The sequence below is a fragment of the Temnothorax nylanderi genome, unplaced genomic scaffold (genome assembly GCF_030848795.1).
Source record: "Temnothorax nylanderi isolate EJ_2023f unplaced genomic scaffold, tnyl_v1.0 TNYL_tig0033_pilon, whole genome shotgun sequence".
Lineage (NCBI taxonomy): Eukaryota > Metazoa > Arthropoda > Insecta > Hymenoptera > Formicidae > Temnothorax > Temnothorax nylanderi.
The window spans coordinates 997,134-1,022,076 of record NW_027249095.1 but is presented as its reverse complement, the minus strand read 5'-3'; the positions used below and the strand labels follow the sequence as shown (position 1 = coordinate 1,022,076).

At 44.6% G+C, this 24,943-nt stretch overlaps 2 long non-coding RNA genes across 2 annotated transcripts; both read left to right on the top strand.

The window, feature by feature from the left end:
- Window positions 1–5,495: 5,495 nt before the first annotated feature.
- Window positions 5,496–6,871, top strand: LOC139770874 (uncharacterized). Its single transcript, XR_011717840.1, has 2 exons — window positions 5,496–5,974; window positions 6,056–6,871. It is a non-coding gene; the product is annotated as an uncharacterized lncRNA (long non-coding RNA).
- A 16,011-nt stretch (window positions 6,872–22,882) lies between these two features.
- LOC139770873 (uncharacterized) lies at window positions 22,883–24,738 on the top strand. The gene is made up of 2 exons (XR_011717839.1): window positions 22,883–23,304; window positions 24,000–24,738. It is a non-coding gene; the product is annotated as an uncharacterized lncRNA (long non-coding RNA).
- The last annotated feature ends 205 nt before the right edge of the window (window positions 24,739–24,943 follow it).

Below are 24,943 nucleotides of genomic sequence, written 5' to 3'. Positions count from 1 at the left end.
GACTCCATCGGAACCCGCTCTCCCCCTCGTTCTGTCCAAGCTGGACGGACAATCGCCGATTCGCGTACTCGCAAACCGCGACTAATCCGCTTCCTCGCGAACGGTCGTTCTCTAGTTTGAAAAAGGGAATATTAGCTTTTAACTAACGCGATTAAGATCCAGTCACCAAGAGCGATTTTATTCTTATGCTTTATAAAAGATCCCGCGCCGAGATGATATCTCTATGCTAACGATATCTATATGCTCACTAGCGAGGCTTAAACGATACGGGTTAAACACTTAGAGTGCTCTCTATCAAACATATCTTAATAGTTAGCGGGGATAAATTTTCCATAGGCAAATTGTGGCGAGCGCAATTTGCCAGCGCTTCGATATCGCTGTCGACGTGGCCGTAAAAATATATAAAAATAGAGAGACAGAAAGATGAAGACCGGCTACCGTGCACGCAAAGCAGCCACGTAGTGATCTAAACGCTCGATCAATTCCACTTAGACCGTCATATTTCTTCCGACGGTTTATCCGCCATACCGATCTTCCTGGCCTGCTACATTTAGTCCCTCGCATTTATCACGTTGTTTCTACATCTTGTCCGTCACTCTTCTCCTCGAGCACATTTTACAATGTGTAGATTCATGACGGTAAATCAACATTGTCAAACATCGCGGGTCTCGAGTTAAATTTTGGCTCGGAAGATCGAGCGCTAATTATTTAGACTAATGGCTTCTGTTCGCCGCTCTTAGAGATAACAAAGTTACTCTCACAATGTTGAATTAGAAGAAACAATGCTGTTCGGTATCTGATAGACATCGTCGATCTCACACATGAAGTATCATCAAATTTTCGCTGGCAAAATGGTTTCTAAATTCACCGGAACGCCAGCGGTTTCCAGCACGATTAATACGAACAACGCTCACAGATTCTGCGTTCTGACTTTGAAAAAAAAGTGATAATTAAATCTGTGGAGTAAACGAAAATAATCGTGACGTTCTTTCTGTTACATTTTCGTTGACTACTAACTTCACACGATCAGCTCCGAAATCCCTCGCGAGAGCTGTCTCGGCAGATTGGACGAGCGCGAGGAGGCAGGAGTGCCGGGACCAGCAGCCAATCTGGTCGTTCGTCCTCCTCGAGTTACTCGCGTTTCGGATCTCTTTGGTCGGTATGCACTTACGGTTCCGTGTACGCTCTCTACGCGCCGTGTACACACGCGCGGCGAAATATCTCACGTGGCGCGGTATGCGGCAGAAGCGAGCGGAGCGCGCGGCATTCCACCCCGCGCGATAGGAGTGGACCGCGCTCTGTGCAGCGCGCTCGTTCCCCTGTTATTAGGGACAATTTCCAATTGGCCGCGGGCTACCATCGCACGAGGTAGTGCGAGCGAGAGATACGCATACGCGCGCACGTCCGCGCGTACACACGCGTGCAGAAGCGAGGGCCCCGCGATCGGGGGCCCCGTTGCAACATCTCGGAGAGCGGAACTCTAGCCGGGACGACAGCATCCAGGAACCTCACCCTGCATGCGACGATTAGTAACGGCGAGAGGACTGCGGGTGCGAAGTGGCGACTTAACGCTTGAACAAAGCTTTCGGATAGATCGTCACGACTATCTCTTAACGTCTTTATACCTAATCAGGCTTAATTCTAATCAGATTAAACCGTTGTGATTTAGAATTTCTAAAGTAAAAAATATTGCGTTAAAATGAATAGGTATTAGAAAAAAAACATTTTCTGCATTCAATAAAATTAGTATTATTATTATGACGTCTTACGTTCTTATACATTTACATACACGGAAGAATAATTTTGTTGCACCATCAAAATAATTATGTAGAACACTCAAACTGATTGCTAAAATGTCAAAATTTTTTACAGCATTATTATCACGCTTCAGCGACCTACTATAATTATTTTGATGGTGCAACAAAATTATTATTTTCAGATCTGTATCTAGCTAAATTTTTAGACACTTCAGCAAAACGTTCTTTCCGTGTACGTTTAGCGAAGTTCAGTATTGCTGGCGGAATTTTATCATAGCTTCGAGGCATCACATAGATATCTCATATTTTAACGCGTTTTTTATATTCGCTGACAATATTGCATATGTTCTTTTTTATAACAGGCAAATAAAATAAAATAAAATATTTTCAGGATTTCCCTGAATTCCCCGAGCCATTTTTACCAAAGTCCGCTCAAAGTTCCTCCCGCTGAAATCTTTTTATCGCTACCATCGTCAATCTCTTGGCGAGTACTTCCAAACCACACTGTACATTCGTGTATAACGTGCAGACCGTCGCCCCCTCTCCCCCGCCCTTCTTTCTTGGGCGCTCCATCGCGGGCATATTTTATGATAAGCAGCGTTGCATTTTTGCCACGAGACCCCGCGGACCGCCGCGGGGCACCGAGGCACTTCTAACTTCCAACCGTACACGATCTTGCGGAGGCGCGGGAGGGCACGGAGGAGGAGGGAGGGTGAAAAGGATAAGCGTGCGTCCTGCAAAAAGGAGGAGAGTAGGTATCGGGCGACGGGATACACACGTGTGTACACGAGAGGAGGCAGATACGGGCCCGTGAGAAGGGAGGCTCGGACGTATAATCATTGTGATTATCTTGTATTAGGTATTGACTACGGATTTGCATAATGGTACCTACCTAAGGCACCCTTGGCATCGCATCGCATCGCATCGCATCGCTCGCTCGCTCGCTCGCTCGCGTCGTCGTAGAAACGAGCGCACTACCCCCGTGGCTCCGTTCGCCCTGCTCCTCCCTCCGAGACCGATCGCTCCTTCCCCCGCCCCGTCTCGTCGCCCTGACCTTTTTTTCCCACCACGATTCGCATTTTATCGCCGTGGACTCTCGTGGACGACTCCGCACGTATGAAGAATCATCCGCGCAAAATGTTCTCGATCGCGAATTGACATTTCCTTCGCGGAACGCCATCCCCGAACTTTCAGGTTAATCTGCACGAAATATACAGAGGCGGCCTAAAGATCGCGGCCGTGTACTGATTAATTCATCTCTCGATAATTATCAATGTTACTGACAATGAGCAATCGTTGATAACACGAATGATGATGTATGCGCGTCGGAATGATAGCTATACGCGCAGACTGACGCCAGGAGTGATATACCTACAACGATGAAACGCAAATGGATATTTAATTATAAATACGTGCGAATGTCTCTCTTCCGCGATAAACACGTTTTCGTATTGCAACTCGCGAAGCGTCGAGGTTTGATTTGGCGAGAGACCTGGCCGCGGGAGAAGCTCCATATTAAACAGCGAGGGACGCACGGTGAGGATAACGAAGGGTTCGCGATAATGACGGAGATAGCGTAATGGACAATATGAGTGCTGACTTGGACGGCCCACACGAATAATTCGACAGCCAACGACTTCAGCGGCGTTTAAGGTAATACGGAGTTCGTTTTCGCGTACCTGATGTTTAAATCCTTACACGGGGTATACACACGCTCGCGCTCGCGATACAGCGGGGATGTTAAATTTGAATACATCGCTGATCGATCGGTCTTTTAGATGCGCTAACTATAGCCTTCGACGGCGGATCGAGTTTCGCGCAAAAGACGTACCGGCACACGTCGCGCGGAGGAAGCGAATGAGATGATCTCCCGCAACGATAGAAATTGTGCTAAGTAGTCATGTCCTGAGAGGAAACATATTCCAATTTTGTTCTCCATTAACATATGAAATATTCTATATAATACTTGTAGAAAAAATATACAATTTTTCCAGTTCGAAAAATATAAAAAGTATCTTATAAAAAAAATTATAGAGGAAACTTTGTAGTTGATATCATATCTCTTACAAGCGTACCTAGTCGTTCGCTGCAAGTTTTATACCGCCGATAGCACTTTACATAATCGCCAGTAATCATACATACTTTACATAATTGTACTCTTTATCGATATATATTCGCAAGGTACCGTACTGCAAATCGTTACAAATTAAAGCTCGTGGAGAATAATACGGGGAAGTATGCATCCGTTGTGACGCGAAAAGTCGGGGACAACCGAAAGAACTTCCGTATGAAGTCGTCTCGCCGCGGACGACGCGTTCGATGACACGAATGGCGCGAGAAACGGGTGGGTTGACGGAAGGCGGGCTTCCGAGAGGAGAAACCAGGTGAGACACGGTTTTCTGACGACGAGCGAGGCATGACGGGCCGGGGCGAGCCCCGAACGGGAGAGATAACGATCCCTTCGATCTGGATCACAAAACGCATCCAGGGTCGTGAACGCACAACCGTGCGCGCGCAACATGATGGCGTGCATACACGCACGCACGCGGCGGAATTACTCTCGTCTCTGGCGTTTTACGCTCATCGGGACCGTGGGCCCACGTGGAAACGTTGCGAGGAGAGCGAAAGAAAGAGAGAGACGGAGAAGGGAACTAAGATTTTAATCTAGCTCCGGACGAGGTCGGCATATGGGACCGTTCGTGGGACCACCGAGTCATTTGGCCGGCTCGGCTCGGCTCAGCTAATTAGCGGGCTTGCGCGAGCGTGAACCCAATTTCTGTGCGAGTCAGCGCGACAGACGGCAACGAGTTTGGGCGAACGTATTTACACGTAAGAGGTCTGGTAAAACCGTAAATTGGTCGGTCGGATTATTTTCGATAATATGCGGGATAATATCGCGTGACGTTCCATTACCTGCGTTCAGATTACCGGTAAACTTGGTACCACTTGGCAGAATTCGATAGTGGACAGGAATGACTGTCGCTCTCGCGACACAAGTCAAGTCTCAATATTCTTAAAAGATTTCCAAGTGCGGCGGATACATCGATTTTCTCGTTAAGAGCTCACGAGAGAAAAATACGGTCCCTAAATAATATCGTTTCGCTCGCAAATTGACAGGCAGCATTTCGTAACGCCTAGCGCTTGATAGCTCGCTTCCAGGAAACGTGGCGGGCATTACGTAGGCGTACTTCGGCGAGCGGATTCCGCGGCGCACGGTGCGGTAGGCGTAGTCCGGGCTACGCGAATGGATTTTACAGCGCGAGTCACGGCGCATACCGATGGTATGGAGCGCGACGAGGCGCGCACCGGAGAACAAGGAAGAAGGGGGCGAAGTAGAAGAAGAGGCGGAGGAGGCGGAAAGCCGGCGAACGGGTGGACGAAGTAGAGAGACAGAAGAGAGAAAGAGGGAAAGAGAAAAGAGAGAGAGAGAGAGAGAGAACGAGAAGAGTGCCGCGCGCGGAGGGTTCGCGGCAGGAATTATCGGGGTCTCTTCGTTGCCTACGGGGCACAACGGACCCTCGTGGAGTAGCTAAGCGACCATTACTCGGATGGTGAGCCAATGGAGTGGATCCCCACGCCCCCTTCGACTTACTCCGCACAGACGGCATGCAAATACGCGCGTGCGAGATGCACCAAAGGATGCACCTTCGCTCTACTCGACTCCCTCGACTTCTCCCTTTTCTTTCTCTTTCTGGTCTGTCCACTCCTTTCCGCGCTCCTTGCTCGCTTCGTTCCTCGCTGATTTTCGTTGCCTCCTGGACGTTTCCTCCTCCCGCGCGACTCCTCGCTGTCTCTCGCTAAGGAGTCAGTCTCGTCGCGAGGTAATATTTATCACGGACCCCGGCTGTCGCCTTTTTAGCCGGCCGAGGTTTGACCGTCACGGTCCGCGAATGTAAATATCGCGGTACGGTCGCCAGGAAGATATCGCTTTTCTGTATTGAGAGTACTTCAGGGTTCGACTTAACGATTGGCAAGTGCGAAATATGCAATCATCGTTGGAAAGTTTGAAGGATAAGAATCTCTCACGGAAGGAGTATCTTAAGAACGAATTACGCGCAATGACTATGCGCTGTATACGAAACTAAACACTATCGTTCGCTCGTGCTACCGACCTTTCGCAGAGTGCACCGTCCTTTGCCTAGCGTTTCGACTGTAACGCCTAGCGTAGCCCCAGTGAGGGCACGAGTTCAATTTTAAAAAAGCGCGAGCTGACACCGGTAAACAATGGCCAGTGATAAATACGACGCATTCCCACAAACCATTATAATCTTATTGTTGGACTTGTTTCTCGTATGCAGGTGGCAGCAGCCACAGCGATGCATGCCACGGCTGCATTCGGCGGGGGACAGAAAGGGGGGAAGGGCGCGGCGGAGACGCGAGGGCACCGGTTAGAGAGATATAAACGGGTACGGAGAAGCCGGAGAAACCAGAACCAGAAGAGGAGAAACCGCCAACAGCCGTGTCTGCCGTTCGCCTCTTCTTCCTCGGCTCCTCCTTACCCTGCCCTCTCTTCGTTTCTCCTCTCTCTCTCTCTCTCTCTCTTTCTCTTTCTCTCGTCTCTCTGCCGTCTCTCCGCGGGCCCTCGACAACGGGGTACAGATGCCACCACCGAGATACTGATTATAAACTCCATTCCATTTGTAACGAGGTCCATCTATTTTGGCGCCCAACACTCGTTGCGCTCGGGCCTAGGTAGCGCCAGATTTTAATACGATATCCCCCACATTATCATTCGTTTCAGACCTACCCCCTCCGCCCCGACGAGAAGACTCCCCCCCCCCCTGTCCCACAGAACAATACGCGATGCAAGGCGTAAGCTGTCTTCGCAGAGCGATACATGTGGAACATGTCGATATTGCTCGAGAGTGATCTTGGAACTGGACTACCAACCTCTTCGCCTTTCTCTTATTGATGTAATAATTAAAGTAACTATCATACATCGTATTAACTAGTAATCGATCCTGAACTATCTATAATTATCCTTTCTGTACAATCAGATAAATATACACGATAAAAAAGTGCAAAATGATAGTATCGATAGACTAGAAATCCTAGTATGCGGTTGTAAGGTTTTGCTTGAAACATTTTCCGAAATAAAATATGCGCACAAATCACGTTGGGTTTGTCGGAAGGTTGCGAGATTAGATATCGAGAAGATCCTCCTCGTTTTTCTCATCGGGGGTCGCAGGTGGAGGGATGTCACCCCGGCATTGTTTTAAGGAATTCTTAACGGGACTTTCCTTCGGAGTTTCCAGGTAACGGACGAGCCTATTTTATTTTACGAGCTTGCTTCGTAGCGGCCCTCGTAATTTTTCGAGAAACACGAAGATTCAGCTAAAAAATAAAAATTCATGTGGTTTTCTGATGAGTCTCTCGCTTGCATGATACATAAATTTGCTTTACATTTTGACATGACATTTATACGAATATAAACAATGTTATACATAAATTTAAATCTATTGAAAACTTTTGTTCTTATTTAATTAATGTGAACACATGTTTTCCTTATTTATTCGCTTTTCATGTATAATAATACACTGAGAAAAAAAATATTTTAATCCAAGTAAATATGTCATTGGTACCCACCAAATAAATAATTTTCTTGAATAAAGTAATATTTTTTTGGATCAAAAAAAAATATTTTGATCCAAAAAATATTACTTTATTCAAGAAAATTATTTATTTGGTGGGTACCAATGACATATTTACTTGGATTAAAATATTTTTTTTCTCAGTGTAGGAAAACTTATTATTCAATTTTCGCATATTCAATTTTGTGCTCTTTTTATTAACCATATGTCCCATTAATATTATCTTTGAACATTACGAAACTAACAAAAAGTTTATCAAATTAAATATTACATATTTATTATCTCGTCGAAACGAGCACGCAAGTTGCGATGCAGAAATTTCCCAGGATACATTCGAGAATCATTGCATCCTGGCGCAGGTAATAATTACAAACGTCGGACTCAGCGATGCATAACGATACACAAATCACGTTTTAGAAAAGAGCGAGATAGCGTCGACAGAGGAGAAGAGAGACGGGAGATAAATAATAGAGAAAGAGAGAGAGAGAGGGAGAGAAAGTCTTGCGTTAATGTCAAAAAGTCCCGACGTTTGTGCATCGTCGAGCTAAATCTTCTTGACGTTTTTTCCCTAAAAACACGACGCGAATCGTTGGCGCGGCCCCAGGTAAGGGGACCCTACTGACCCTTTTCGCCTTGGCGTCGATGCCGAGAAAATAAAGTTTCCACTTTATATCCACGGTGAGTATCGACGGGGCAGGTAGTTTCACGGCCTCCTAGAGACACACCCCGTATAATTGGTCGATAAAGATTCCAAAGATTACGAGTAAATATTAATCTTTATCCCCGAAACGTTTCTGGCTACTGGATACGTGCTTAGCGGGGTCAGAATCCTGATCTTTTCTGGATGATAAGAACCCACTCACATGGGCGCCCGCTTTATTTTATAGAAAAGAAAATAATATAATCGACATCGCGAGTATAATGAATTTCATCAAGAAGATTATTAAAATTAAAATTGTGAGAATTTGAAATCATCACATGTACAGACTTATTACTTTCCAATGGTATTTTTGAACAAGGCGGAATAAACTTTCGCTTACCAAAATCATAACGTAGAAAATTACCAAATCGTAGAAAATTAAACATCAAGAAACATGAAGAAACTGCTGAATTGATTTCCTTAGAGAAACAAGCATCCGTGTTACGTCTTTATTGTTTGTTTTTTATTTCAAGACTTCGTAACCGAATACTTTATCTTTCATCGTCTGATGAGCGCGCTCAGACGGAATATTCAGGCGCTGAGAATCATTTAGAATGGATTTTTTCCATTGAATTTCTACGGAAGAGTTGGAGAACGGCGCCGTAACAGCCGGAATAATTCTCTCGTTAGCGCGGGAAGCGGCTGCAGTGTTTAAGCGAAAGGAGTAACAGACGAAACGCGACGCACTTGCGCGATTGTACATACGAGCACGCTTCATGTTCATGTCGACTCGGGCAGAGATAGATGCACGCACATGCGACCACGCTCCGCGTGGGAATATATGGGAATCTACGATATACCGTGGCGTCGGGGTGGCGGTCGGCGCCCCAAAACTGCGGGGGTCCTAAGAATCACTAACGTGCCCCCGGACAAATTATAATATATTGGACAGCCATCGTCTTCCGAGCACGCGAGTGCTACCGTCATGTGGACACCCGCGAGGAAACGCAGTGAGGACGTAAAGGGGATATTCCGGGAGTCTCGAATTAATACCGATAGTTATTTAAATCCGAATATTACTTCGTCTCACGGATTACACGTACGTTTTCGTACGCTTCCGTCGGAAAAGGCTGGTAACAGTCACATTTATGTTTATAGGATCGGACCAAGATAGAGAAACTAAAGCAAGTTAGCTAATGGGCCCGAAAGGGTGATTTCCAACGCGGCGCGGCATCGTCTTAAAATCGTCTGTAATTAAAAGACTTCGCCAGAAGTCGAAGGCGCATTCGTCTGGGAACCCGTCCGTGTTATTGACCTTCGGGCGGGCAGGTGTTGATTCGGTAATGGGCCGGTAATTAGGCTGCCGAGCGGTCTAGTCGCGTGAATGTGTGTGAGCTGGCTATAATGCGAACATTATACGTTCGTGCGCATTCTATATACGAGTGCGTATAGATACCACGGCGCATTCCAGTGCACGATGCGCCGATACTCACGTCGCGAATATCGTACGTGTACGCGATACACAGGTGCGCGAGATCGCGTACGCGCACACGTCTCGACGATTACACTCGCATTCGCGTATCGCGTATTAAACGCGACTGCCTTCGTTCGCTCGCGCTCTTTAACGCGCTAAGCGACTAATTATTTGCCCTACCAGTAATTACTTCGTTCCAGCCGGTCTTCGAGTCGCTGAGCAGTGCCCCGCTGCACGTGATCCCCCCCCCCCCTCCCGGGCCCCGCCTGCAGTTTTATCTCGCATTGCACCGCGGTCGTACATCCGCGCGCCGAGGTCGCGATTTTTCAATGTCGCGGATGGACGCGAACGATAACGGCCGAACCCTTCCTTCCCGTTGTCGCGACGTGTCCGACCTGAGAAAATACTTGACTGCCTGAGATCGCGGAAACTCGCTCGCCTTGGCTTATCTGCTTTTGAGGGCGCATCGGTGGCTACGGCGAGCGCATACGTATCAAGGACCGGCGGTAAAATAAAGCGACGAAATAACGACGTGCGAAAATGTAACGAGCGCAATAGCGGAGGTGCGATGAAATTAATTAGATATCGACGACATTTATGGCTCTTAACGGTTCACATCTAGCATTATAAATTATCATGATTTAATTATTAAGAGTAAGAACAAAGGCACAAGTTACATATTTTGGTTTCCCAAGCAATACATTAAATGTATATATATGTATTTCGATCGTGGGAAGTCTGTATACCTGTATTCATCAACATTATAAAATAACACTCACTTCAAATCATATTTGTGTAAATCTATTCTTTGTCTTTAAATCTTTTCTAATGTAGTCATATAGTAAAAGCGTGAAATTCAGTAAATGTATACACTTACAAGAGCTCTAATTTATATAAGTATGAGTGTAGTGAGACAGAGAGGTGAGGGGCTGCGCCAAAAAAAAAACTAATCTAATCCAACCCAATCTTTATCAGCGTGATAAATGATATTGCTTATTAAAAGATGTAAATTTAAAAAATAAAATTTAATAAATTTATACATTGACTAGTGAGTGTATACATTTACTGCACGCTTTTACCGTGACATATACAAAATTCAGCTACAACATTCGTCACTACAGAAAGTCCAGGAAGCGCCTCTATCGAGGAGTTGTAATTGAATTTATGGCGATTAGCCACACACGCGGATTCGATTCCGCGTATACGATCGATCTGTCGATTCGTATAGCCGCGGCCGGTGGTAGCGGCGCGTTATCGAGGATAATGTGTCCCGACTAATTTAGAGACGCGATGCTCCCTTCTCTCCGGTCCGGTGGATCCTGTATGCCTATGCAGATGGCATTCTAACTGCCATCTAAAAAAAAAAAAGTCGCGCTGGTTGTCCCGCTCCTTCCCGCTCTTTCGCGGAGCCTCACGCTAACGAGGTCCTGCCACGTCCTGCCCGAAGGACACGGGACTACGGCCTGTCAATTAAGGACACGACCATACCGGGCCACATTTCTACCTCCCGCATTTCCCCTTTCCGCGTATCCCGCTGCCTCCCCGCGAGGATCACCATCTCATCCTCCATCTCTTTTCTCCTCATCCTGTCTCTACCCCAATTTCTCGCTTTGTGCTCGTCTTATTCGGAAGTAAGATGGCTCTTTCCTTCGATTTGCGTCGCGTCAACTATTATTTTCGGATGATAAAGAAAATTGACGATCATAAATTAACAAAATTCTCCTGCGAGAAGAATTCCCAAAAAGATATTAATTTCTATACATTAATTTCGCGATTATAATTCTTATCTTCCGCTCTTACGAAATAAATTTGCTCATTAAAAAAATTCCTTTAATAATAAAAAGTACTAAAGGTTATTTTTTAATTTCAGATGAAGAAGTTCATGTGTCGAGAGCGTTGATGTCTATAGATTCTCGAATGCGCATGCCAGAGGAGACGGGACGAAAGGATCGATGAAGAAGATTGCTCGGGATCGGCGAGACCTCGATACGCATAATGGAACGTCCAGAGATGTATGCACATACACACGAAAGACGATACCTCCTCTTCTTCGTCTTCCACGCCACGTTCTTCTCTCGCTCACGCACAATCGGGTTCCGTTAACGCACCGGGGGGTCCGGCAGCAACTCCGTCGGTGAGAAGAAGCGTTAAAAAAAGCGCGCCGAGCACAAAACTCACTCTCGATACGTACGAGACACGACGAGAAACGTATGTATATGCATAGGCTCTCTCCCGACTTGCGGTTGAGGTAAGAGACCTGGCGATTATCGCGCCAGGGCAATCTCTCATTATCATTCCCGACACTCTTCTTTCTGCTCCCTCTTACGGAATCGCCGCTTTTTGTGCTCGCCCACTGCTCAGCGGATGCTACTTTTTACGGACGTCGTTCTCTTCCTCTCCGCTTTCTGTCGCGCGCACGAAAACCTCTCCATGCCTGACCCGCGCAAGCTTTCGCGTGAGTCTCGCGATTTTTTTCGAAACCATTTTTCTCGAGATAATTTTTTGTTTATAACTCTTTATATAAATTGCAGAGATGAATTCAACGACTATCAATTTATAGTCAATAACGAGAATGCATGGGTGTGAAATAGTATCTTTTCGAGGTAAGCATAACATATTCATCAATGTCATCATTTCCTTATATATTCATTAAAATCCAGGAATATAATTGAAAGAAATATCATATGTGTAGTATATCTTTAATCAAGATCACTTTAATAAAAATCTAAATATAATATCTACACGCGCCACAAAATATACCACTTTATACATTATCTCAAACGGAAGTACTTTCCAACAATCTCAGATGGGGAACTCGTCCATCTCGAGCTGCTTGATCTGAATAATGATTCCCTGCATTGTCATCGCGCGATTAAGAAAAAAACTCATTATTTCGCGAGACGGTATATACGGGGGTCCTTGCGCGAGACGAAGGAGAGGATAATCCCCGAATGCCCTGTGGCGGAACAATACGATTTGTTTGCTATGCAAAATCCATTGAATTGCGTGTGGTCAATTATATTATGTTAAGTAGAGCATACGCGCGGCCTGTGACGTATCGTGCCGTGAGATCTCCGTCCGGGCCCGGTGGCCCATTCCTCGGGCTCCTCTAATAACGCATTGTGCCCCTCGCGTGGCATATTAGGTTTATGCTAATACGCCGCGCCGAAGATGCGTCGATCGAATCTCTTTTTCTTTCTCTCCCGCGCTCGGCGCGGTTTCTCGCAGCCGCAGCCGCAGCCGCAGCCGCAGCCGCAGCCGCGTGGGCCATCTCATAATGGATGAAAGCCGCCGCGGAAGTCGCCGCGACGCGCACCGACGACTCCGATTCCAAGGTCGAGGGCCCTCTCTTTCTTTTCGCGACCGAACGCGAGTGCTTGCAGATGCTTGCAGATGCGAGCGCGATTTAATTGCAGCGTCGAGTCTGCAGCCTCGCAAGTTTTATGAAAATTACGTAAAATTATATAGCGCCGCGCGCTTAATTACAACGTGTGTCAATCATCATTCATGACCACGCAGCTACATCCTCTTGCGCGAAAGGAGTGACACGTGTGCGAATATTAATATAAATATTAACGATCCCCGGCCGTCCAATCAGGCCGGCTACATAGTCGTATCGATCTCGATACAAAGAAACATTTTCGAACTGGAATGCCGCGTGAAATTTCGGCCGATATTTGCATTTCTCTCGTCATGCTGCTCATCACCGTGTAAATCCCTGGTCCGGGGGATCCAATACAATGGCCCGGGCGAAAGAGAAAGAGAACAGTGGGCGAGACCGGAGAATGAGAGAGGCGAAAGATAATTGTACGGACGGCTAATGGAGTTCGGGAAAAATGAAGCGGCGCTCACCAGGTGGGTCCGCTTTAAATGCATCAAATCGCTGCTAAGTGAGGTCCAATGTGGGACCAGGTGAGAGATGGCCTGCCTCCTTATCCTGCCTCCTCTTACTCCCGGGTAGGGCGTGGGTCAAACGGTTAATTATTATATTGCCCATTAAGCGAACAATTTTTCATTTTCGACGGTGCTGGACGCCGAAATGTCTTATCCGCTTTCAAAACTGAACTACGAAAATCATCGCCCGAGGTGAGCGAACTTTTGAAAACCCTGTCGACATCGATTAACGCTGCCCGAAGGAATATGACGGCTTGCGCGTGTAACATAAATACAAATTTTAATGATCTAAGACTAGAAAGCGTCTAAACGTTAAATACATATAACTATAATACATTGCTGAACAATTTTTAATTCTAAGTAATTATCGCATAATGATATAAATCAAACTAATGTAAATTAATATAATCTCATCTTGAATCTGAACTTGTGTCTCTGTTTAAAGCTAAACTTGTGCTAATCTTTTATATTTAAAAATATTTACGGGAAAAGATTGTCTGGTGAAAAGATCATTTCTTTTGCAACCCACAAGTCATGTCATCGAGATACTCAATAGATCTAAGCGTTTGATTATCAATCGAAAAACAATATGAAATATTAAACCTTATATTTTTGTTAGATATATATACGTCTAGCTATGAATGTAAGAATTTCCGACGACAAAAGGACGAAGGAATTTTGCGGTGAAGAATTTTGAAAGATATGGTGTAAGACGAGCCGCGAGGAGTATCATGTCTCATCCAGAGAATCTACACCGCGACAACGCCAATCTGGTCGGACGAATTATAATTTCCCGACCGGTTCGGGACGGACGGCGACGTTAAAAAAGCGGAGGGGCTAGTTCACGAAAATTCCACGGGCGCTCACTTTTATTTCGACGTGAACAAGCGGCTTCTCGTGTGGACACACGAGCCGCGTTAAACTACACATGCCTGGACGTATTTCTCTTTCTCTCTCACTCTCTCTCTCTCTCTCTCCGCCGCTCTCGAATATCTTCCTTTATTTCTCGGAAGATACCTCCTTAAAAAACGTGATCCACGCTGCATACTGAGTCCCGTTGACTTGTCCCTCCCTAATCTTAACGTCTCGTGTCGAGCTGATTAGCCCTTGTTTACAATCGGCCAGCTTTCCAAGGGCCGCGGCCACGAAATTTCGTGTCCCGGCGAAAATAATGTCCTTCGGGCGGTATCGGCCTAAGACATTCGGAAGTGGTGTCGTTTGGGTCTAGGCCTTGATGTTGAGCGCGCAAAATTATGGTCGGCATCTCGTGAGTTATCGCGCGGCTATTTACGGGCGAAAAAAACTATACGAAAAGCGCCTCGTATCCGTCGCGCGCGGCATAGACGTCTCGTTTTTGTGGTTTTAGCTTGCGAGATTATAAATTTAATGTCAAGAATCAAGAATTAGTCAGGAGTTTGGTCAAGAATTATATGAAAAAGTGAGAAAGAGAAACGAGAGAGAGAGAGAGAGAGAGAGAGAGAGAGAAGGAAATAAACGTATAGGTATGGAAACGAATACAAATAGCGAAATAATCGATTTTCATTCATCATAAACGCGGCGCGACGTAGCGAAGATAAGCGTATTTGTGCAAAGTTATAAAGAGCTCGAAAAGTTTTTGCGGTTACGGTATATAAACGTATAGCCTCGTTACATCTAGATTTTACGCGGCTCGCGTGTACCGTCCACTTAATATCAAAATAATCTGTATATTTTACCATACGGATATACGCCTTGCACATTCTTGGCGGGATGCGTGAGTTGTCGCATCGCATTTGAGCAACGATGCGGGTAAGATATGAACCTAGGGGACGTATTCCCTCGATTCGCGGATCTATCGCCCGTATCACCTTCATACATCAGTTTCATATAACCGAACGATAAGGATGATAAACTATGGTAAAGTTACCGCCTGAAAATCCTTGATAGAAAGAACGTGTGTACAAAGAAGAGACAAAACTCGTAAAAAAAAGTATAACTATTACCCACTTATTAAACTAAAATAAATATAATTTAATATGCAATGTAGTTAATCATCGCTAAATCGATACCTCGATATTTTTGTCAAAAAAAACTCCCACGAATTTGTAAGATGATGCATCGTTAAATTCGATGTGATAATGATAATTGTGCAGATTATACAAAATTATTAAGTCCAAGACAAAAGAATTAATGTGGACTCATTTTCGCGTAAAAAATAAAATTTGAGATCTAAATAGTTTGAGAATTTACGAGAAAGATTAAATATCTCCCTCTTGTGTAATGGAACGAATTTAAAGAGTCGCCTCTCGAAGGATTACGCAAATAGTTGTCATGTCGCCGGGGAAGGAATCTAATTTGTGCCTTGGCCGAGGCGATACGATCTGAAATCTGATTAATGCGAAACTATGTAAATGCCGGGGGCTGCAGGAGGAGGGCTCGTTCAATTATACAGTACGTTTTACTCCCGATGTGCATAGCGGACCGTGCTTCTTTTTTCAAACAACTTTCCATGCAACTTCGGACGCGCCGCCGAGAGAGCCTATTAAAGTGCAGGCACGCGATTTACTGAGTAGACAAGAACCAGTTCCGCGTATAAGTGGGTGTCGGGAAAACTCATTTGGAATCTTGCCCGAAAATAGCGCTCGAGCGCTCGTATGAGCGGCATTCTTACATGCGGACATCGTTCCGGTTGATCCTTCCCGAAATGAAATTCCCGTTAAATTAAAAGTTCGATTTTGTGTTGTAAAAGTTATTAAATCCTGCACGGGAAGACGCTCTATATTGAACCAATCCGACAGATCCACATATTAATAACTTTTTTACAAAATTCGTAAAGACAAAAAAGAGAGGAATAAACTGTTTCTCTTCAATTCATGCATTTTGAAACAGTGTCCATGACAAATATCTCACAATCTTTCTTTATCTCTCCTGCTCATTATACAATATTTCTGATACTATGTTTATATTTTAGTGGCTAATTAATGTCACGTAAGTGTATCGCTGTTATTAGTCCGCTTATCGTAAATATGCCCTACTACCACGTCTTCACTGACAATACTCTTTAAATTCGCGCAAATCTGGCACGAGGATAACTCAATGATGTATTTTATCATCAGCAGCTGGAGAGAGGAAAGGGAGAGAGAGAGAGAGAGAGAATAGCGAAAAAATAGCGCGAAAAAAGGACAGCACCGCGAGGCTAGGAGAAAAAGACGGAACGACGGACGGAAAGAGAGAGAGAGAGAAGCGGCGAAAGAGTGAGGGAAAAGAAGAGGATTAGAGAGAAATAAACATACCTGACGGTTCGCGCGAGCACGGCGGCGGTTTATTATTTCGTCTGTGGCGAAGCGGAGCCTTGTTAACCGTCCCGGGGACCAATCGGAGACTCTCCACCATGGACGCCCCGACCATCGGCCGACCAATGGGTGCACGTTGTGCCACGTACACGCTACATCGCGTGTCGGCCCAGCACCTCCTCTCGCATCGCCACCCGGAGTCGCGTGTGTGTTTCCCTCCGCGCGCGCGAGAACCCTTTTACGCAACCTTCTCCTTCGTTTCGCGGTGTCACGCCGGCGATGTGTGGGTTACGGCGCGCGCGTACGTGTGCGCGTACGTGTAGTACGCGCGCCTTCCTTCGCTCGCTCGTCCGTTCGTTCATCCGAGCGACGGCGATGTGCGCGCGAACCTCGACGTCGCTCGGCGCTTTTGTTTTATTCGTGAATCCTCTTCTTCGTTCGTGCGGACGCGCGCTTCGCCTCCGTCTCGCTCCTGCCGTCTATCCGTCGCGCGCTCTCTCTCTCTCTTTCGAAAAACAGAGAAAGAAAGAAAGAAAGAAAGAAAGAGAGAGAAAGAGAGTAAGAGAGGGTGAGAGAGGACAACTCGAACGTGCCCTCCGCGCGGCAAGGCTCATCCCCCTGCCGTCTCAACCCCCTCGGCTCCTGCCCGTCCTCGTCCGGCGCGGCGCGGGCACACACCCGACGCGGAACGCACCTCGGACGTTCGCACACCTCTTTGCGCTTATCGCGCCGGATTGCAAAGAAACGCGAAGGAGAGCCTAACGAGCACGCACCCGTGACAGTCCATTATCGATTCTGCACCCCGCGTCACCCCTTTTTTCCCCCATCGTTCTTTTTCTGTCTACGCGGGAATGTAGAATCGCAGAACCGCTACCACACTCGGCGGAACTCATTTCGCGACTCCACACGTGTCTCCCGAGTTCCTCAAATTCATAAATTCTCTCTTCGTCGTAATCGAAGTCCGGCAATTCTATTTTACATTTTACTCGCGGCTCACAACGCGCTGTACAACGATAAACAAGCATTGTGAATTATGTAATTTTATATTTCGTTGAACTAAAACAGAATTTATGTATAGATATGTTAAAGTGAAGCAGAGATGCATATATCTTTCAGAGAAGAGATATGTCAAGCATATGTACAATAATTATATTAATAAAAAAATGAATTCTGGGAGGATAGATCAAGTTTATCACGTATCTATGCACCCGACGATATTATTAATATTCTCCAACGCAGGACTATAATCTCCAACGCAAATCGATATGCACCGATTTTCTGCGGGCGAATATAGGTCGAGACTGCCCAGATAAGGTTCTTGTTCTCGGACACCTTTATCCCCGAGATTTACTCGCGGATACTAATTTACGTCGACAAATTCGCTTCTTTCCCTTTTTTTTTTTATCATCGCATACTTCAGTCAACTCCGCCGGCGGAGTTTGTTGTCGAGTTAATGACTCGTTAACGAGCTCGGGCCGCTCGATTATCGCACCACGTTGTCCGATATGACGGGTCGTACGCTCGCAAAACACAACTTGCTATCCGCCAACGACTTGCGCAACGCGACCGGTTCGCGTGGTGCATGTGACCACGGGCGTTTTCGTCGAATCGGATAAATACCGATACCTATCGCGGAGATCTTAATTATTTTACTTTACTTACCACCGCGTGGCGACCGATCGCCACCTTGTTCGCAAATCGACGCGGCCGGCGCGGCGCTCTGAATTTTTCACGGTTCGCGCTTGCGAGCTTTGGTATCCGCGACAATCACGTGTACGCCACGCTCTTGTCACTCGTTAATAACGCCCGGATAATTTTCACGTGTAAAACGCCGAGAGAGACCGCTAATGACACTCCAACTGAGGCAGCTGAATCGCTGCGTAACCGGAGGTTTAGGATAATCGCTTGAGTGTCAACCCGCCAGCAGTTAAATTCGCAAATCTGTACCTGTGCTGGACAAAATAATGAAAAATTGATAACCCATATCGCAACGGTAAACGGTGCAAATATTGTACTCAGCTTATACGTCAAGAAAACGATGTAAGCTTTGCTAGAAAATTATGGATTGTACGATTTTATGCGTACGTTCAACTACATGTTTATTATATCCTTAATTAATAGAACAGTAGTAAAAATAAATTAAAATAAGCACCCAACAAAAAATTTTCAACTTGGTTTAAAGAAACCAAAAATTCTTGATTTAAAGAAACCTAAAAATCTCTAAACTTATCTCTTAAAGAAATATATATATAAAATAATTTAAAATAATTCTATCTTATATAAATATGTAGATATATGTATATATAGTATATCTTTTTTACACGCTTTCAATAAAAAGAAAGAAAAATTTAACACTGGTATGTAATAAGTAGACATTGTATCTTAAATGTTTGTATGTTCACTGTGTTCGCAATTATGAGAAATATCTTGTCGCTTCCAGAGTTAATAAGCATAACGACGAAGCCTGCGATCGTTTCGTTTGTGCTAATGTGGGAATGTTTTCGGCAGGTAACCGAACACTTTCGTTGCATATTTAAAATGTTAATCGCGGCCGGGCGACGACATGCCTCCCCGAATATACGGTCGCTTCGTGAATAGCTTCCGAGATCGGGGGAAACGATTCTTTGAAACGATGTGACACCTCGCGTGATGTACGAGCGCACATTGGAGTACTTGTTAATTCAGAGACGGCAGTTTCCGTAGGATGCCAACGGTTAATGGCTGTACATTTTGAGTAACGTCTTCGCGCCTCGCCGGGATGGACGCGCGCATGAAAATGTCACCGCCCGCTGCGTTTTATTCCGTATTATCATGCTACTTTGTACTCGATGGACAACGAAGAACCGTGTCACGTAGTTGTTAAGCTGATGAACTCGTAAGCTGCACGAAAATATCATCGATCGAAATGTAATTTCGATCGATTGAAGCGTGTCTCTCGCATCAACGCTAAAAAAAACAATGCCGTTGTGATATTTTATATAACATTTAAAAGTCTTGGTTAAGAAAAAAACTTAAATTTTGTCATAAACTTTATACTTAATTACAGGCGTAACAGGAAATTGTTTGAGAATTTTTAAATAAACCGGTTTCGAGATCCCTAGATCACTCTAATATCTTGCGTATTATTTCAACGGTACAAAATTACCTTTTTCAAAAAAGGTAAAAAAAAGGCGTATCGGCGTATCACTCTAATATCTTACGTATTATTTCAATATCTTTTAAGAATATTTAGTGCGTATCAAGAGTGTGTCAAACGAGTTAGATCATATCTTAATACACATTTATGAACTGAGACAGCTGAGTAACGCTGGAACTGTATACGTTTGCATACAGGAAAACATATGTCTACTGCAACGGGCGCGACATAATTTGTCGAATATAGAGGCGGATATTATCGCGAATGCACGTATAAGCGGATAAGCCGCAATCAATAATCAAAATCAAAATTAATCGAGAATGCAAGGCGTGATCCTGATTTTCAGGCACGATTCTAAACTGAACTATCTTGTTCCGCTAATCGACTTCCGATATGACTCTATCGGTCGATCGATTCTTTTTGCGGAATCGCGCGCGCAAACGCGCGATAACATCGGCGACGAAAATTCTGCATGCTCAGGTGTCGCATCGACACGGGGCGTGCCGTGCGAGCCGGTCGCGAAGCACGTGTTTCGGGGGAGGACGCAATTAGCATAATTCCAAGGAAATCATCTCCCACGCGGCGCGTCTCGCGTCTCGCGTCGCGTCGCATCCGTATAAGTACGCGCGGCCGGCGGCGCTTGACGAAATTCGACGATTTGTGTGAAAACTTACGAGACGGCCGCCATACCCGGGAGATCAAACAGCCGCACGGCGCGATCTATAGCCGAGGCAAGTCACGTAGACATTGTCATATAGGATGACGGAGGTAGGTGGACGAAGGAATACGGTTACAAGGACTCGCATTTTTCGGAAACGCGCCGCGATGCATCGAGTGCGTGCCATCAGTATGCACCGCGCTGCATATGCATTATGTCAGCGGCCGCCGACGATTCCTCACAGCATCGCCTGATAATCCCTCGAATCTACGATAGAATCGGCTGTCGGCCCCCGACTAGAATCGTGGGTGGTATATCTCTTACTTTGTCTCCCTTCTTCGACGAAACAATTACGATAGGTATTCTCACTTTTAATAAAACGCAAGAGACCATTGCATATTTCTGCACGGCTAAGATATTTATTCTTTACACTCATCGAGATGAAAAATAAATTATCATGCAGAAATTCTACTTCTTTAAAGAACTCTCATATTTTCGAATAGAATGTAATTTTAGATTTGTATAATAATAATTAACGCTTAAATCAAAGTCGACAAACGAATCTTTTTAAATAAAAAGTTATTGAAGATTCGGATGTAAGAATGTACTTGTTAAATTTAGAAAGAAAAAAGAAATCCATATAAAAATAATTAACAAAGCTTACAACAAACAGTTCGAGATATAAAAAAGCTAAGTGTTTATAACTTCTTTAGACATAATAAAGTAAATACAACGCGTTGCGAAATGGTGCAGAGCATTTGATAAAATGCATTTTCTTGCACTTGTTTTGAATTTTTTTAGCAAGTTTTTTTAACCATATCACACAAAGGCTCAACTTTCGAGCAAACTCGGTGTAAATATTCCTAAAGGCTTATCGAACGCGACCACCTTCCGTGAATGCTCGTTCGATCGCGACGTCGTCCACGTAGCATGATTCTCGAATTTTTGTCAGGAACGTAGAAGGAGTAACACGTACGCGAAGGTGACACGCGTCGCGTGACGCTCTCGCTGTGAGAACGTGTGACTGCGAGACATAAGCCGACGAATTAATGGGGTTATTTTTTTATTCAACGGCACGGTACTGACCACCACTACTCCCTCGTCCACCGCCTGTCCGTCGCCTCTCCTATATACCCTTATATATACTTTATTTTACTTTATAGGATATCCACGTCATAGAGTCGCGTTAGCCACGCAGCGCGTGAAACTCACCCGCTATCTCGCTATATAAAACGATCTGATGTCTCGATACGAACGAGTTCGTCAACGCCGATCGATCTCGCCGTGTTTCCGAGGACGTACGCGTAGTTCGCGTTTCGTACATTAGGAAATTATTATCGTCTATCGAATGTACTATTAAGCCCTCACATATTTGTCACATATGCCCTTTTCGCTTCGCTCTCTCGACGAAACCCATTTGGAATAAGATTGAACGCTCATTCGCGAAGAGATACGATTTCTCGTCGGATTTTCGGTGGCTAGAGCTTTTCAGTCGCGCTGTCATTTTCCGTCGTGCGTGCGTGCGCCCGACTCTATTATTATATACGGACAGTCGCATTATCATGGATGCGGGACAAGTCACTGATTTCGATCCGACGAGTTGGAACAAATGGCCGCCACGAAGGCGCGCCGTTTTCTCTCTAATAAAAATAAAGAAAAAGCTCGCGTTGTAGCTAGACAGGCTTCGTGCGCCATCGGCATCGATCGCGATCTATCACGAATTGAAATTCATACGCGCGCGACTTTTTTTTTTATCGTCTCTATCCGAACGCGGAAGCATCACGCTAACTGTCTAGTAATTAGGGCTTTGCGAAGCCCATATGCAATGCGCGCGTTCGTATATACCCTCGATTATTAACTACGATCTGTACAGGACGCGATAACGGTCGACAAGCTCGTTTATTTAAAGATATAAACGTCGAAATTAAATGTATCATTTATCTTTGTTAGAGGAGTACATAACGAGGAAATTCGTGAAATTTTAATCAATCTTCCGAAAGGGCCGCGGAATTTTGACGAAAAGTAATTGCTAATAACATAAATAATCGCGCTAATTGTAAATTTATGACAAACATTAATTGAGTACGGAGAAAAGTATTTGTATCTATCTAAAAAGTACCTGTTCGATTAATTATTATTTGATAGAAGAGACTGTCATTTTTAATACAGGTGACTCTCGAATAACACGGTAAAAAATTGTGACAATCTTACTTTTTAAAAAAGTTTTTTTAAATAATCTCTTGAAACCAAAAATGATCCATTTTATATGAATCTGGGGTCTTCAATTGTAATTTTCAATAGCACGAAACCAATTAATTGTGTTATTCGAGGGTTATTATCTGTATTATTTTATCAAGGATAATAGGAGAATTTTAATACACTAAAAGTTTGCGCGATAAACGCATAGCTCGACGTTCACACGAAAGAGAATGTATAATAACTCGAGTATTATTTCGACGTCGAAATATAAGTCCATTCTTCGTCGTCCGATCGTTTTATGACGTGCGAAACAATCGTCAGTCTCAATGTCCCCAAGGACAGTCACCGTCGGTCACCGGGCCGAGCCCTCGTTACGAAAATCCGCGCTCGTAATTGCCCAAGTCTTATTGAAATGTATAGCGGACCATAGATGACACTATCCCAGGACCTCACCTCGCGCGCATTATTACACAGCAAAAATAATGTAATTCTGGTCACACTGCGAGAACGAGAGATTCTTATCGCGACGTGGCTCCTCTTCGTGGTGCCTATGACGCCTCAGCGCTTCCACTCGTCACGCATATCTCTCGTTCCGAAGCGTGTCCGCGATTGCAGCAGCCTCATCCGTGGAACGGGACCGGAGAAAAATAATGGGGGAAGAAGAAAAAGATACAGCTCTCGAGGTAGTCGTAAAATCTTAACGAAGTGCGCACGGCACTTCCAAACTCTTGTAAATTTGCGAGGTATTTACCTCGTAAATTTATCTCGTGAAATTAGAAAAAATTATCAATTATATTTCTCATAAATATTTCTTTGTCGCAAACAAAAAGCAGAAGTTCAAAAGCTCGTGTTCGGAAATGTATTTCGAAACTTTGTCTTGCGCATTTTATCGGCCTGATTTACCCGTTTTGCCTAAAAACCAGTCAACAATTTCCAAAAAGTTAGTGTTTCACGGCAGATAGTGTCGGATAACGATAATCACTATGACTACACCTGGACGAACGTAAATTAGTCGAAATCTCCCAGCATCTCGCGTGTAACAGGATACAACTCCATAACGTTCCGTCCGAATCCTGCCCCATTCGGATCTCCCCTTTGAAATATAAAACGTTAGAAATGCAGGTCGTCATTCGGGACGATGAGTCTCTCGTCCCGAATGACGTCAAAGTTATTCTCAAATACGAAATATTCGGAACTCGAAGAAATATTTTTAATTCTATCAAACCAATATTTTCTATTAATCACTAATGAAAAAATTAATATATATATTCCGTGACGTACATTTTTTCGCTACATTGATTTGTCTATGTTGGGTAGAATAAAAGAATCGTAGATTAGCGATCACCTCGGGGCGAGTTTCTCATTGGTAAAATTACAGGCAAACCAATGGCGAAGGTATAACTATCGAGGACATCGGCGAGACGTTGTCAACCCCGATCGGCGCTTCTTCCTCGTGAGTGCATCTCATCGAGACAAATGGGTCAACGTACGACAGCTGACTCAAAGCGGATGAATCATCGTGCGCATCGGTTGTAACCATCCGTCCTGGCGTACCGGACTCTCGCTTCGTACTTCGCCCCGAGAAGAGAAATTGAAAAAAGCAAAGAGGTAGAAGCACGCCGACGAAATTTACGAAGCACGGGACTGTCACGGTCTAAAGTGACCAAGAATAATCACGTAATCATCCCAAGTATATTTACAACGTTATTCGACAGCCGCCTCATCGACGCCCACAGCCTTCTTATTCTAATGTATAAGTTACAGTAAAAGCGTGTGAAATTCAGTAAATGTATACACTTACAAGAGCTCTAATTTATAAGTATGAGTGTAGTGAGATAAAAGGGTAAGGAGCTGCGCCCCCACCCTCCCAAAAAAATTAATCTAACCCAACCTAATCTGTATCATTGTAATAATGATATTGCTTATTATATATAAAAGATATAAATTTGAAACATAAAGTTTAGTAAATACACTGACTAGTAAGTGTATACATTTATTGATTTCACGCTTTTACCGTGACATATACATTACCTACATTTTCAAATTGCACTACACTGATTACATAATATTCCTGAATAAAAATAATCTAATAATAACAATCTTAATATGTAAAACTACTCTATATTTTTATATTTCTGTTAATCTTCCTCTTCTCGAAACTTCAGGCAAAGCAAGCTGGTTTCTCTTATTCTTGAGGAATCATCTCGCATTGCGCTCGCGATGTTGTGTCTCTGAAAACCATGCTTGCCCTCGCGAGGTGAGGTCGGAGCATAAAACATCCTCCGCCGTGGTTAACGGTTTACCTGGTGCTTCTCTTCGCGT